Source organism: Hemiscyllium ocellatum, chromosome 18, assembly GCF_020745735.1.
Source record: "Hemiscyllium ocellatum isolate sHemOce1 chromosome 18, sHemOce1.pat.X.cur, whole genome shotgun sequence".
Taxonomy (NCBI): domain Eukaryota; kingdom Metazoa; phylum Chordata; class Chondrichthyes; order Orectolobiformes; family Hemiscylliidae; genus Hemiscyllium; species Hemiscyllium ocellatum.
This window is the reverse complement of record NC_083418.1, coordinates 29,393,991-29,409,105: the sequence shown is the minus strand read 5'-3', so window position 1 is coordinate 29,409,105 and position 15,115 is coordinate 29,393,991. Positions and strand designations below refer to the sequence as shown.

Below are 15,115 nucleotides of genomic sequence, written 5' to 3'. Positions count from 1 at the left end.
ATATCCTAACCTAATCTCGTCTATTTGCCAGCACTTGGCCCATATGCCTCTAAACCATTCCTATTCATATACCCATCCAGATGCCTTTTAAATGCTGTAATTATACCAGCCTCCACCACTTCTTCTGGCAGCTCATTCCAGAACATGCACCACCCTCTGCGTGAAAATGTTGCCCCTTAGATCCCTTTTATATCTTTCCCTTCTCACCCTAAACCTATGCCCTCTAGTTCTGGACTCCCCCACCCCAGGGAAAATACCTTGTCTATTTATCCTATTCATGCCCCTAATGATTTTATAAACTTCTATACAGTCACCCCTCAGCCTATGATGCTCCAGGGAAAACAGCCCAGCCTGTTCAGTTCCTCCCCATAGTGTAAATCCTCCAACCCTGGCAACATTCAAGTAAATCTTTTCTGAACTCTTCCAAGTTTCACAATATCCTACCGAAAGGAAGAAGTACAGAATTGCATGCAATATTGCAAAGGTGACCTAACCAACGTTCTGTACAGCTGTAACATGACTTCCCTACTCCTATACACAATGCTTTGATCAATAAAGGAAAGCATATCAAACACCTTCTTCACTGTCCTATCAACCTGCAACTCTACTTTCAAAGAATTATGACACTCCTCAGGACCTAGCCATTAAATGTATAAATCCTGTCCTGATTTGCCTTTCCAAAGTGCAGTGTCTCGCATTTATTTAAATTAAACTCCATCTGCCATTCCTCAGCTCATCTGATCAAGATCCCATTGTACTCTGAAGGAACCTTCTTTACTGTCCACTATACCTCCAATTTTGGTGTCATCTGCAAACGTACTCATGATACCTCCTATGTTCACATCCAAATCATTTATATAAACGACAAAAAGCAGTGGAGCCTAAGCCGATTCTTGTGGCACACCACTGGTTTCAAACAATCAGTCAACAGGAACCAGATTACCTTAAGAGAGAACGTAAGCTTAGGAATCAAAATACCTCTGTCACGACTGAATTTTATATAGTTAAAAATCACACAATACCAGGTTATAGTCCAACAGGTTTACTTGGAAGCAGTAGCTTTCAGAGCACTATTCCTTCAGCTAGTGCTTCCAAATAAACCTGTTGGACTATAACCTGGTGTTGTGTGGTTTGTTAACTTTGTACACCCCACTCCAACTCCAGCACCTCCAAATCATGACTTCTACATAGTAACGGTAAACAAAACATTCTGCTCAGGGTTCAGAGATCATTGATGGGCTGTGTAAGATTTCATCTTACTAAGACTCTATGTTTAAAGTATCAGTGGTAACCTATCAGATTTTATTTGTTGGCATGAGCACAGGATTATGTCTTCCTCTACAATGCTCTTGCTTTACTTGCGAAGAACACAAGTAGCAATTCATTTGGATCAATTTCCTTGAACACTTCCCATGTCTATAAAGTGAGTGAATGGGACCTTAATCTGTAGGTCTTTGTCTTTTCAACACTTAGAGGGATATCCACAGTTCTCCTAAGAGGGATAGCAGAGCCTGACCTGTAGGAGTAATAGAAACAAACTGGAAAGGATTATCTCAGCTCGCTGGATGTACCAGCACAAGGCACCCAGAAAATGTGGCTTTGTGGATTGCCCAGGACTCCTGATAAGTGCTTAGTGTGAGGGTGCAGCCCCAAAATGTTCCAGGATCAATTTCAATCTTTGTTGAAACCAATCTCAGTAAGATAGCAATGGCATTGCTGCAACTGTTCCCAACATGTATTGGAGAAACGTGAATCAAATTTCTTATTGAACATCCTGCAGGAGTGCATTTGAATGCTTTTATATCATGGGTAATGACGGTTTCAGTACAATGTTCCTTGACATTTCTAGTTCTCACCACAACCATTCTTGTCTCATTGAATGAGGCTGGCACATTAGGACTAAATTATGTTAGTTTTATGCCCCTGATCCACATGCACTAGGAATGGTTGTTAGATTGCCCAAGGACATTTCACAGACATTTTTAACCAAAAGAGAGAAAGGAGTCTTTTATTCTATCAATGGGGTTGAATTCAGGTCAAAGAATTGGAGCGGTAGTGTTGTAACAGAATAAGCATGTTAGAGTTTATTGTTGGGTGAACTGTTCATTCTACTGTATGATACCACCCACAGTGGAATTGAGCCTGTATTAATTTCCTTTTTTGGGAGGATGTATTTAACTGTGTCATTCTATGGTGTTATATCTGATGTTGACTGTAATTTGGATTTTGTTTATACGTGTGTGTGCAGACATGTCTATTTCATACAAATTGTAATTTATAATTTGATGTGCCAATATTCTTAATTTTAGGCTGTGTGTGTGGAGGTGGTTGTGGTTTTAAGAGAGAATTCATTCTTTGTTCTTTCTTTTTTATCTCTGCCTATGTGGTGTCTTGCTGTGTGCAAATTTGCTGCTACATGTTTTATCTAGTAACAGTAACTACACTTCATTAGTGTTTCATAGGCTGTAAATCACTTTGGGACAACCCCCTGTTGTGAAAGGCACCACGGAAGTGCAAGTCTTTTCTTTCTCTCGCCCTTTTTTCAGCTTCACTCTCGGCTATTTTCAGCTGAGGCACTGTAAATAGCTTATACCACAGAAATTACACATTCCTGAGAAGTCACCATTCTAAAGACAGATCAAAATCTTTGAGTTCTACCAAGGAATTTCGGGAATTTAATTGTGATAGTGTTTGGGAGCATCCACACCCCAAAACTAGCAGTCACCCCAGCAACTTGCATTTGTTGGCTACCTTTTAAGTTGGTTAAACATTCCAATTTGCTTCACAGGAATGTTAGCAAACAAAATATGTTTGCTGACCAATTAAAGAAATATTAGAACCAATGACCAATAATACTACTTCCATTATGTCCATCATCTATGCTGTGAAATCTGTTTCTTATTAGCTGTGCAAACTGGCCTTGTAATCTAATGCTTTTAGTCTTGGTATCATTTTCGTCAAGTTGTGGAGCATCCGTACCATGACCAGTGGATCATTCCTCCAGTATAGTGCCTAGACTAAACTTGGTACTTTAGATGGGGTTAAACTAGAGCTCTATACAACTGTAAAATGAAGCTAGCTTTCTTATTTTCCAGCCACCTTGCTCCACTGCCATCCTGACTCCGAATTATTCCCCACTTAATAGATTTTCAGTTGAAGGAAACAAATGGCTTTGGAATTGCTCCTCCATCCTGCAGTGTTGTGAACTGTGTTACCTCTTTCTCTTTAATTCTTTAGGCACTCGCATCATTGATCCCTCAAAAAGAAATAAAATATTGCAGATGCTGGAAATCAGAAATAAAAACAAAAAATGCTAGAGAAACTCAACAGTCTGGCAGGACCTGTGGAGAGAGAAACACTGTTACCATTTTAAGTCCAAAAACTTTCCAATGGCTGTTGACAACCTAAGAAGGGAACGAGTGGAATAGATAGTGACAATGTCTAAAACGAAAGAAAAGGAGAGCAATAATGATGCTAAGGGAGAGATTTTGAATAGATGTGAATAGTAAGCTTGTATAGGAGAAGGTAGTTCAGCTCTGCTGAGACCAAAATCAGCAAAACACAAACAAGTACAGTGGTGGGGAGGAGTGTAATGAAAATTAGGGCAGCAATCATAATCTGAGATTGTTGAACTTATTATCTAGTTCAGAATGAGGTACTGTTCCTTTAGCTTGTGTTGAGCTTCACTGGAACACTGCAGTAGGCCTAGCTCGCAATGTTGCTGTGAAACCAAGATTGTTAATTGAAATGTTAAGCTACCCAAAGGTCACCGTAATTCCTACAACAGAGTTAGGGTGTTCCACAAAGTGGTCGCCCAGTCTGTGTGTTGTCTCGCCAAAGTAAAGGATTAAGCATTGAAGTAAATTGCTGCTTTACCCTACAGGAGTGTTAACTCTTTCGTTTTCCACAGATGCTGCCAGACCTGCTACAGTTTCTCCAGCATTTTCTGTTTTTACTTTATGTGATCTCCTCAGTGTGTAATGTGCTTTGGAATGAGCTGCTCTGATACATGAATTTTCCACATTAAACTCTTCCTACATCTATGTCTGTGGCAACCTCTGACTCTTGTACTGTATGTTGATGTTTTTTGTCTCCTGGCTCTCCTGCTATCTCCAGACTCTGCTGTTGGTCTCCATTGCCTAAGCTCCTCTTACACTGGCCTGCCTGAAACACTGCAGACGAATCAGTTTCCATTAGACTTCAATGCAGACTCTGTATTTTTGATCCCCATGTTGATTTTCAGGCATACTGCCTTGTAGTCAGTTGAAACTTCCTTGCAGCTAATGTTTTCATGTTTGGCTGACAACATGCTTCATGTTTCTAAGTACAGTAGTTCCCCCCCCCCTCCCCCTTGCCCCGCCTCCCCCATACCACAGGGGTATGTTCCAAGATCTACTGCGGAAGGCTGAGACTGTGGTTAGAAGTGAACCCATTCATTTAAATAGAAAATGTTCCTTCCCGGCAGCCTCCGGTCCCTGGTTCTGGAAGGTTCTCTATAATATGTTTGGGCTGTGGTAACTAAAACCATGGAAAACGATTCCATGGATTCAGGGGTTGCCCTGTACATCCAACAAAAGGATGGTAGGGATAGTGATATGATGAAGTAGGTAAAAATGCAAGACTTAGTACTGCTGTCTCTTCAAATGTTAAGTGAAAATGTGGGACATAATTGAAAAATTGAATACGATATTTAGTTTTATATTTATAAAGGATAAAAATGGAACAGGAAGATGCTGTAAGTGTTTTTTAAGCACTTCAATGGAATTGCAGTATTTGACAGACACTTTGAGGAATCTGGTAGCACTGGTAACAGCAACCTGAGGTGATACGTGTCTTGTTTGGCACCACCAAACCAGGAGTTTGGGAAAACTAGGTTGGGTTGAAGGTAGGATAGTATATAGTTATCATTCTACAAAGGATTGATTGCTTTGGCATCACATACTTTGTTAAAAATCACACAACACCAGGTTATAGTAAAATAGCTTTATTTGGAATCACAAGCTTTTGGAGCACTGCTCCTTCTGGATGTAGGTTTGCTCGCTGAGCTGGAAGGTTCACTTTCAGAAGTTTCGTCACCATACTAGGTAACATCATCAGTGAGTCTCTGGACGAAGCACTGGTGGTATGGCCCACATTCCATCTGTGTGTGTGTAAGTTTCCTTGGTTTGGTGATGTCATTTCGTGTGGTGATGTTTGTTATTAGAGTTCCAGTTGGAATGCCATGCTTCTAGGAATTCTTGCACGTGTCTCCGTTTGAACAAACATGTCCAGAAACCCTAGCCACTCTCCCATACATCAAAGACATCTTGGAAATGACTGCCAGACTACTCTGACCTCATTGCATCATGGTAGCCCACAAACCCACCAACACACTAAAATAGTAGCTAATGAACTTGAAAGATCCTGTAACCAACAACAAGCAAAACTAATGTCATTTACAAAATACCTTGCAAAAACTGTAACAAACATTACATTGGACAAACAGGCAGAAAACTAGCCACCAGGATACATGAACATCAACTAGCCATAAAAGGACATGAACCACTCTCACTAGTATTTTACGTATAGAGGAGGAAGGACACCACTTCGATTGGGACAACACATCTGTCCCAAATCAAGCCAAACAGAGACACACGCGAGAATTCCTAGAAGCATGGCATTCCAACTGGAATTCTATCAACAAACACATTGACTTGGATCCCATTTACCACCCCCTGAGAAAAAGAACAGGAAATGACATCACCAACCCAAGGAAACCTAAACACATAAATAGAAAGTGGGCCATATGACCAGTGCTTTATCCGGAGGCTCACTGATGTTACCTAGTATGGTGATGAAACGTCTGAAAACGAACCTTCCAGCTCAGCGAGCAAAGCTACAATCAGAACCTCAACCTGAGCTACAAATCTTCTCAAAACTCATTCCTCCTTCATCAGGTAGCTAGTGGAACAGGATCGTAGGACACAGAATTTATAGTAAAAGATCAAAGTGACATACAACTGATACAATGAATTGAATAAACCTAGATTGTTGTTAAGTCTTTTATCACTTAGAATGGGGGTGTAGGTTCAATTGATTAATATGTAAATCTCAGAAGTTCCAGATTTACCAGGCAAATTCAGTATGTGCCACACAATTGTAGAATCTTGTATATTTTGAATCACTCAATTCCTGGAAAATAAGTAATCTTCCAGCACAGATGAATAATGTGGTTAAAAATCCAGATTAGTTAAGGGAAAAGCTTTCTGGAAAGTGATGAATACCAGTTCAAGAGGAGGCTATTTGGCTGTCACTTCTATTGATCAGAGCAAAGTGGTGATCTCTGACACAGCCAGAATATGCGATTCTTTTGTATAATACAACTGAATGCTAATCATCACTCTGTTGTCTGCATTATCGGACAAACCTCAGGATGCTGTGAGAAATAATGAACATGTCCCAGTGATTATGGTCAAAAATGTAACGCTAGCACTTAAGTTTCTTGCTGTCACTTCAGTGGAGCAGTTTGCAAGATTATGGATACTCCCAATGAATCAGGGCCGCACCTCCTTTTTACATAAAATATCAGTGCTGTTGGAGACAACTAATACCCAGTCACGTAACTACCTATGAGGAATTAATTGGCATTAAGGATTTATGTGTGCTGCTTTGTTCTGGCTTATTGCTGTCATATTTAGGCGTGTTACACTATTTTTGAATTGCTCCAGGTTTAAGATGTTCTTGATGACCATCTTAAGGTAAATTACTAAGTGCTCCACCCTAATATTAAGAGTCACTGCAGGGCACAAAAACAGCAACCTGGTTTCCTGTGAATTGGTGTCAGTGAAATACCAGTGAGTGATGTATCCAGGGCTTTTATGCTAAATCTTTATTGGATGCCTTTTTTTACCTTCTCTCCTTTTTGCCTGAAGCTGAAGATTTACTTTGGATGTTATTACAAATTATTTGGCCACCAACTTGTGTTATGTCCAACTGATATTTTCACACTTGCATTTAAAACCTGATTACCAATATGTCCTTGATTGTATGATCGTGCATGGTCATTTCTCCACCTCACTCTGTAGGACTGGTCTCATTGAAAAGCATTGTAGCCATAATTCATTGAGCAACACTGACTGTGTAGTAGGAAGATGAAGTATAGATTAAATTAAGATAGGCCAATATTTAGCATTTAGTAAGTATGTATCTTAAATAAAGCCAGGGAGATGGAGCCTCATCCTAATGAAAAGTGGTGCGTGTCTTAAGGAAAATCTCTGCTGTATACCAAAGTATACCATTTTTGATTTTTTTTTAGAAATCCATGACAAAATATTTTGGGGAAATATCTTAAGTATTCCTGTAAGAGGATGATTCAAGTGTTTCCCTTTGGTTCTGTGTGTAAAGACAGTATTACATGCTGTAATGTTTCATAAAGCCCAGAGGGTCCATGCTCTATCTTGGTCTACCCTGAGGTAACTGATTTGTTCAAGAAAAAGTAGGGGTGTCACAACTCGCTTTAGGTTAGAGAGAAAGAGAAACATCAGCCAATGTTCCTCCCCTCAGTGGCTGACTTGTGACTTAAAAACGCACCTGTCAGGACATTGGAGGAGGACATATTGTAATTAGTTGTATTAGCCCTAAAGTTGATAGGAGTTTTACCACATGCTGTCAAGGCTCTCACTTGAGGAATGAATGATATGCTGGAGGAATATTGCCTCAGTTAGTCTTATTGCCTGTAGGGAAATACAAAAAAAATTTGAAAAATTCATCAGCTATACTTCCATTCCCATGCAACATTTTTCTTCTCCATTGATTGTCTCTCAGATAAAATGATATCTGTCATTGCTTAAATTGCATGCAAATGTGACTCATCCTTTACTAACGTTTGACCTTTCTGTTATTGCATATTTTCTGTGTGACACAAAGATTTGATTTGATTATGTAGTTCTGTGATTTCATGAGGTTGCATTTGTATGTAGGTCCAGGTAGTACTATGCATCATTGTCCAACAGTATACACTCAAACAGTATATTTCATTTTTTATCTAGAGAAAATACTGGAAATAAACAGCAGGTTGATCAGCACCTGAAATCAGAAGGATTGGCTATCAATTTGTATTTAGATATTTTCTTTGAAATGTTCTGATGAAGCATTTCTATTCATTAGGAGGCAATGACACAGTGGTAATTCTCAATGTTCTGGGTCATGGGTTTGAATCCCACCACGATGAAAGGTGAAATTTGAATTCAATAAAAAAAAACAGAATTTAAAAACTAGCCTAAATAGTGGCCATGTAACCACTAACAATTTTTGTAAATGTCCAACTAGTTCACAAATATTCTTTGGTGAAGGAAATCTGTTTTCTTTATGTGATTTAGCCCACTTGTGATTCCAGAGCCACAATGTAGTTGACTTTTCACTGCCTCTGAACAATAAGAAATTAAAAACAACAACTGCTGGAGATCACAGTGGGTCAGACAGCATCCATGGAAAGAGAGCAAGCTAATGTTTTGAGTCTAGATGACTCTTCATCAGAACTGAAGTGAAGTGTGGAGGGGCAGAATTTATGATGTAGTTGGATGGGGGAGTGTTGTGGAGTGGCAGGAGTTTAGTGTGCTGGGGGAGAAACGTTGCTGATCGTTAAAATTAAGTGATTGAAATGTGAGAACGGCAGAACAATGGCATGTCTAACTGCCAGAAGAGCAGACAGTCCCTCTGGGGTGTGAGGAGGACAGAGAGGACGTGGTGACATAGAATGTAAAAGAAGCTAAAAGAAAGGGAAGAAATGGAGTTGGTTCACAATATGAAGGTGTTATTAATATTGATATTAAGTTCAGATGGCTGTAAAGTGCCTAGTCTGAAGATGAGATGTTACTCCTCCAGTTTGTGCTGTGACTCACTGAAACACTGCAGCGTGCCGAGGACAGACAAGTGAGCAAGCGAGGAGGATGCTGTTTTAAAATGACCAGCACGGGAAGGTAGGGATCATGCCTGTGTACAGACTGGAGGTGTTCTTCCAAATATTCGCTTAGACTACGTTTGGTTTCTCCAATATTGAGTAGGCCACTTTGGTGCAGGAATACAATACATTAGATTGGAAGAGGAGTTTAATTTAGGTAAATGTGAGGTGTAGCATTTTGGGAAAGCAAATCTTAGCAGGACTTATACACTTAATGATAAGTCCTAAGAGGTGTTGCTGAACAAAGAGATCCTGGAGTACAGGTTCATAGCTCCTTGAAAATAGAGTCGCAGGTAGGTAGGATAGTGAAGAAGGCATATGGTATGTTTTCCTTTGTTGGTCAGAGTATTGAGTACAAGAGTTGGGAGGTCATGCTGTGGCTATACAGGACATTGGTTAGGCCACTTTTAGAATATTGCATACAATTCTGGTCTCCTTCCTATTGGAAGAAATTTGTGAAACTTGGAAGGGTTCAGAAAAGATTTAGAAGGATGTTGCCAGGGTTGGAGGATTTGAGCTATAGGGAGAGGTTAAATAGGCTGGGGCTGTTTTCCTTGGAGGTCTGAGGCTGAGGAGTGACCTTACAGAAGTTTGCAAAATCATGAGGTGCATTGAAAAGATAAATAGACAAGGTCTGTGGGAGTCCAGAACTAAAGAGAATAGGTTTAGGGTGAGAGGGGAAGAACATAAAAGAGAACTAAGGAGCAACTTTTCATGCAGAGGGTGGTGCGTGTGTTGAATGGGCTTCCAGAGGAAGTGGTGGAGGCTGGAATAATTGCAACATTTAAAAGGCATCTGGATGGGTATATGAATAAAAGGGATTTGGAGGGATATGGCCAGGTGTTGGCAGGTGAGACTAGATTGGGTTGGGATATCTGGTCAGCATGGACGTGTTGGATGGAAGGGTTTGTTTCCATGCTGTATAGCTCCGTGACTCTATGATTCTATGAAATGCCCTTTCACCTGGAAAGGCTGATTAGGCCCTTGGATGGTGAGCTACGTTTTTGTTGCACCCTCTGTGGTTACATGGAAAGGTGCCATGGGAGGAGGAATTTGCATAGTAGTTGATAAGTGGACTAAAGTGATAGATTGGATACCATTGAGGGTCCTGTAACCACATTGGGCAGGAACCACAGTTATGAAAGAAGCAAGTCATGTCAGTAGCGTTGTTTTGGAACATCCTTTGGAACAGATGTGATGTAGATGAAGGAACTGGTAGAATGGGATAGAGTCCTACATCCAATCTGTCACCCATGCTTCCACTCTTGCCCCTTCATCACACTCAACAGCATGAGCGGGTCCCCCTGTCCTTACTTTTCATCCCACCAGCCTCCACATTCAAAGGATCACTGTCTGCCATTTCGGGCAACTCCAGCAGAATGCGACCACCAAACACCACTGCCCCTCACTCCCCCGTCTGCATTTCATAGGGATTGTTCCCTCTGGGACATCCTAGTCCATTCATCGACCACCAATGCCACTCCCTTTCCCACGGCACCTTCTCATGTAACTGCAGAAAGTGCAACAACTGCCTGTTCACCTTCTCCCTGCCCACAATCCAAGGGCCTAAACAGTCTTTCCAGGCGAATCAGCATTTCACCTGTCCCTTCTCCAATCTTGTGCTCTCGGTGTGCTGCAGTGCTCCAGTGAATCAAAGTGCAAACCGGAGGAACAACATCTCCTCTTCAGACCCAGGTACTTTACTGCTGTCTGGACTTCATATTAAGTTCAACACCTTCATGTGTGACCAAATTCCCATTTCTTCCCTTTCTTTGAGCTTTACTTGTAACATTCTCTGTCACCATGTCCTCTCTCCTCTACCCCCACTCCAGTGGGACCTTCTGTTCTTTCAAGTCTGGCAGTTAGACACACCATTGTTCTGCCATTTTCCGATCATCTAATCTGCTCCATCAACATAGTGTCATAGAGTCATAGAGATGTACAGCTCGGAAACAGACTCTTAGGTCCAACCCGTCCATGCTGAATAGATGTCTCAACCCATTCTAGTCCCACCTAACAGCACCTGGCCCATATCCCTCCAAACCCCTCCTATTCATTTACCTATCCAGATGCCTTTTAAATGTTGCAATTATACCAGCCTCCACCAGTTCCTCTGGCAGCTCATTCCATACACATACCACCCTCTGCGTGAAAAAGTTGACCCTTAGGTCTCTTTTATATCTTTCGCCTCCCACTCTTCACCTATGCCCTCTAGTTCTGGACTACCCCAGCCCAGGGAAACTACTTTTTGTCTATTTATCCTATCCATGCCCCCCCATGATTTTATAAACCTCGATAAGGTCACCCCTCAGCCTCCAATGCTCCAGGGAAAACAGCCCTAGCCTATTCAACCTTTCCCTGTAGCTCAAATCCTTTAACCCTGGCAACCTCTTTGTAAATCTTTTCTGAATCCTTTCATGTTTCACCATCTTTTTGATAGTAAGGAGACCAAAATTGCATGCAATATTCCAACAGTAGCCTAACCAATGTCCTGTACAGCCACAACATGGCCTCCCAACTCCTGTACTCAATACTCTGACCAATAAAAGCAAACATAACAAACACACCTTCACTATCCTATCTACCTGTGACTCCACTTTCAAGGAGCTATGAACCAGCATTACAAGGTCTCTTTGTTCACCAACAACACTCCCTCGGTTTAATTCAGATAAATAGGGTGCTGCATTTTGGAAAAGCAAATCTTAGCAGGACGTATACACTTAATGATAAGCAACACATATCATTAAGTGTATACGTCCAGCTAAGATTTGCTTTCCCAAAGTGCAGCACCTCATATTTATCTGAATTAAACTCCATCTGCCACTTCTCAGCCCATTGGCCCATCTGATCAAGTTTGTGTTGTAATCTGAGGTAACCTTCTTCGCTGTCCAGACACCTCCAATTTTGGTGTCATCTGCAAACTTACTAACTATACCTCTTATGCTCACATCCAAATCATTTGTATAAATGATGAAAAATAGTGGACCCAGCACCAATCCTTGTGGCATTCCACTGGTCACAGTCTAGACTGAAAAACAACCCTCCACCACCAGCATCTGTCTTCTATCTTTTGAGCCAGTTCTGTATCTAAATGGCTAGTTCTTCCTGTATTCAGTGAGATCTAACCTTCTTAACCATTGTCCCATGGGGAACCTTGTCGGAATGCCTTATTAAAGTCAGTATAGATCACGTTCACCATTCTGCTCTCATCAATCCTCTTTGTTACTTCTTTAAAAAACTCAATCAAGTTTGTGAGAACATGATTTCCCTCGCACAAAGCCATGTTGATCATCCCTACTCAGTCCTTGCCTTTCCAAATATATGTGCATCCTGTCCCTCAGGATTCCCTCCAATAACTTGCCCACCACCGAAATCAGGTTTGCTGGTCTATAGTTCCCTGCCTTGTCCTTATCACCATTCTTAAACAGTGGCACCACATTAGCCAACCTCCAGTCCTGTAGCACCTCACCTGTGACATTCGATGATACAAATATCTCAATAAGAGGCCCAGCAATCACTTCCCTAGCTTCCCACAGAGTTCTAGGGTACACTTGGTCAGGTACTGGGGAATTATCCACTTTTATGTATTTCAAGACATCCAGCACTTCCTCCTCTGTAATATTTTTCAAGATATCACGATCTATTTCCCTTCCTTCTATGTCTTCCATGTCCTTTTTCACTTTCAATACTGATGCAAAATACTCATTTAGTATCTCCCCATCTCCTGCAGCTCCACACAAAGGCTGCCTTGCTGATCTTTGAGGGGCCCTATTCATTCCCCAGTTACTCTTTTGTCCTTAAACATTGTTTCTCCCCCAGCACTCTACGCTCCCACAATCCACACCCATACTTCACATCAGCTCTGAAGAGTCATCCAGACTTGAAATATTAGCTTGCTCTCTCCATGGTTGCTGTCTGACTTGCTGTGATCTCCAGCATTTGTTCTTTTCGGTACAGATTCCAGCATCAGCAGTAATTTCCTCCTACAATAAGAAATGAACCTGTCCTTTTTCTTTTGTGTTGACAAATCTCCTGATGTGCATTTCCAATGTTAAAATTTCTAGTATTTGTATCTTTTCTTTTATCTATATGTATTCAAACCATTTTGGAATGCAGCTGTAATATAGAAAAGCCAATTTTGGGTTGTAAAACAATCCAAAGTGTTAAATTAACATTGTTTGTGATGTTCATGTTATAGCGTTACATGTGACAGTCTGTCTTTCTGTTCTGTTCTTTCAGATCATGGCCAGTATAGCCTTGATCACCAATTGCTAATTATATACATTTACCTTCCATTGAACACTTGTAGCTTGAGAGGCTTTACAAAGATTTCTGGCCCCTATGCTTACAATGGTGGAAAGGCCTTATGTTGTGGCTGTTGCCACAAACCTCTATGTATTCCTCTGCTTGTGCCAATGAACCTTGGAACATGCCAGTCCAGAGCTGAAAATGTGTTGCTGGAAAAGTGCAGCAGGTCAGGCAGCATCCAAGGAGCAGGAGAATCGACGTTTCGGGCATGAGCCCTTCTTCAGGAAATATGCCAGTCCAGACCACTTGGTCATAGTCAGCTTCTTGCAATGGAAAACCTACAAGTTTCAGGCAGAGTAAAGAGCATTTTCATCATGTTGACAGCCTTCCAGCAAAACATTGTTACTTATTTCAGCATGCCTCCCTAGGAACAGTAGAGTACAGAGTATTGTGTTACAGACCAACTCAGAATGAACGTTGCTGAGAACTATTGCATTGCTTGCTAGATGTTGTTTGAAAATGCAAACAAGGAGAAGGAGATCAGTGACAGGTTCACTCTTAGTACATTCTTCCCTACCTTGAGGGCAGCATGTATTGCCAGAGATTGTGTGTGTGTGTGTGTGTGTGTGTGTGTGTGTGCGCGCGCGCGCGCGTGCAGAACCTGATGGAGAGAGCCTTCTCACTTTTAGTTAAGCTACATCTTATTACTTGTTTGAAAGTTTTGACAAAATGCTTTATCGTCTAGATACTTCACCAGTCTGCTCTGAAAGACATACACTCTCCTTTTTGCACAGGATTTTGACAACATTAAATGTAGACCACCGTCTGATTGACTTGCAACCAAAAATGTTTCTGTAACAGCCAATTATGCTTGTCCCACTGTTTAAGATTCTTCCAACATACCCATGGTCTGTGCAAACTAATCACCAATTACCATACCACTCCTGGTGTCTCTTAAATGAGTTTTTCAAATGGGAGTGATGTTGGCGATGTCATATTAAGGGGAAAGTTTGGACTGTTCCCAGTTGGAATTCTATTCTATTTTGCAGCTGTGATTTTGCTGTTTACAGCTTTCTGTAGCTGGTGAATGCTAGACACTTCGCTATTCCCAGTGCTCAAGAATTGGGCCAAATTAGTTCCATTGTAACGCATTGCCCTTATACTTTCAACTTTGGCAAACACTGTTAAAAAGTAATGAAAGTGAGGGAGGTTCAGTTAATTTCCCTACCCTTTTATAGTTCCATGCTGTTCAATTAATGCTTAGACAGCAGCCATACTCCACCCAGTAAGTATTTCAATGGATGGAATCAAGTGGAAGTTGGAATCCCCATGCAGTCAATGTTACTCCTTTGAACGGTTGTGGGAAAAATCACCCACCTTGGAGTCAGAGTTGGGGTTCAACGCCAGAGTTTATTGTACAGGCAAGTACCGGAGCTCCATGGAGAGAAAGGCACCGACAGCACAGTTGCGACACACACTGACCACAGCTGCGATTCTTCTCTCAACCCAGAGCACATGTCAAGATACTTTTATACATTTTGTAGTATAATAGGTTAGTAATGAGGTTATTGTCTTTGTAACATATTTTGTTTATTGTAAACATTGCAGAATCATTGATCGTTTTGATGCAGTAATTGTCAGTTCCAGCATAGCCTTTGTTAATTTCAGCGTGGTCTTTGTCAGTTTCAGCACAGGCATTGTCAGTTTCAACATCGGTGCGGAAGTCCATTGCTGCAATAATAGGTGCTGATAGCTCTTCTTGAGATGGACGATTACTGCAGCTCCGTTTATTAGCACTTTGTATTGAGTCCACATCAAACAGTTAGCATTTCTATCAAAGGTGTTGGCTGGACCCAGACACTTTAGAGGGTAGTATATGCTACTCGTGTGTATTCTCTCCCCCACCTGCCTTAAACTAGTCAACTAGGT

The 15,115-nt window shown here is 41.2% G+C and overlaps 1 protein-coding gene across 6 annotated transcripts in view; it reads left to right on the top strand.

Annotated features, from left to right (window-relative positions):
- slc22a18 (solute carrier family 22 member 18) overlaps positions 1-15,115 on the top strand; it is a 116,116-nt gene that overhangs the window by 75,200 nt on the left and 25,801 nt on the right. The gene's annotated exons all lie outside the window — the stretch shown is intronic.